The sequence below is a fragment of the Chrysochloris asiatica genome, unplaced genomic scaffold, assembly GCF_000296735.1.
Source record: "Chrysochloris asiatica unplaced genomic scaffold, ChrAsi1.0 scaffold00200, whole genome shotgun sequence".
In the NCBI taxonomy this organism is placed as follows: domain Eukaryota; kingdom Metazoa; phylum Chordata; class Mammalia; order Afrosoricida; family Chrysochloridae; genus Chrysochloris; species Chrysochloris asiatica.
The window spans coordinates 3,648,914-3,650,483 of NW_006408718.1; the positions used below are offsets into that span (position 1 = coordinate 3,648,914).

General features: G+C 37.8%; 1 pseudogene; it reads right to left on the reverse strand.

Moving 5' to 3' along the window:
* Window positions 1-308: 308 nt before the first annotated feature.
* Window positions 309-1,570, reverse strand: part of LOC102842295 — a 6,187-nt pseudogene continuing 4,925 nt past the window's right edge.

Sequence of the window (1,570 nt, forward strand, 5' to 3'; positions counted from 1 at the left end):
TTTTTTTTTTTTTTGATGTACACAAAAACACGCAGGAATATATAGTCATTTAAAGTATCAAAGGGCACATTCTGCAAGCCAGCCTCCTGTCTGCCAGCACACACTGGCTGTACTTCTTTTGCAAGTAAAATTTATTTATTTTTCTTTTTTGCAAGTAAAATTTTGTTGAAGATATTTCAGAACCGATTGTAGCAGTACATCAACAGAGAGCTGGCAGAAATTCAAGCCAGATTCAGACAAGATCATTACTGGGAGGTCATTACTGATGTTAGATGGATCTTGCCTAGAAAGCTTCTCCTCAAGGCCTCCTACTGGGCCCTTCGTGCCATCAGCATCTCCCGAATGTTGTCCTCAGCTTCCTTGATGCTCCACTCAAGGTAGAATGTCTTCTGTTTCAGTTCTTTATTTTTTGCTTCCGCTATTTTCTGTTTCTTTAGCAGGTGGTTGTGAATTATCTCCTTGGACTAAGAACATTCTTCCTACACTTCAAATATGTTAATCTCATCTACCAAAGTCATAATCTCTGTGTCTGCAAGATATGCATGCTTTTTCATTATGTTTAGTTTCTCAATCTACATGCCTGAAAGCTTCACCTTCTGTTGAGTCTCAGTCACTTTGTCTTGAAGCTCTGTGAAGGCCTTGTTCAACTCCATTTCCATCGCTGATGCTATCTTGGTTTGCAAGACAGATTTGTTTGCTCTTCTTGGCAGTCCATGGTACTTTCAATATTCTTTGCCAATTATTATTATTGTAGTGCTGTTGAGTCAGTTCTGACCCATAGTGACCCTGTATAGGGTTTCCAAAGAGCAACTGGTGAGCTTGAACCACCAACCTTTTGGGTTCAATGGATTTTGCAGTTCAGTGCCTTAACCCACAGTGTCACACAAATGCATCAATTGTTCTTCAGTTTTCCTTATTCATTGCCAGCTTTCACATGCACGTGAAACAATTGATAAAACTATGGCTTGGGGTAGGCACAACTTAGTTCCTCAAAATGACATCTTTGCTGTTTAACATTTTAAAGAGGTCTTGAGTAGCAGATTTGTTCAATGCAATACTTCGTTTGATATCTTGACTGCTGCTTCCATGAGCATTGATTGTGGTTACAAGTACAATGAAATCCTTGACAACTTCAGTCTTTTCTCTTTTTATCATGATGTTGTCTATTGATCCATGTAGTTGCTGTTGTGGTCTGACTCAGAGAGCCTGTATAGGGTTTCTGAGGAGTGGCTGGTGGGTGTGAACCACTGACTTTATGGTTAGCAATTGAGTGCTTATCCTTTAGCTTTGCACCAGGACTCATTGGATCCTTCAGTATTCCAAGTCAAGGTTTGAAATTTTCTTTGGTAAAGTATTTTAAAGAAAATCTCATATATCATGACTTTACTCCCCTAAGTAATTCAGACACATTAAAAAAAAAAAAAAAGAGCATTTTCTTTGATATTCATAATAACATGTTAGGCCTAACAAGATTAGCAATAAGGCTTTGTAAATGTTGATTTGTCTTTCCACAGCATTATTTGCTAATGGATAGAAATAGGGAATAATAAAAGAGAGCTAAGTTAAAAAA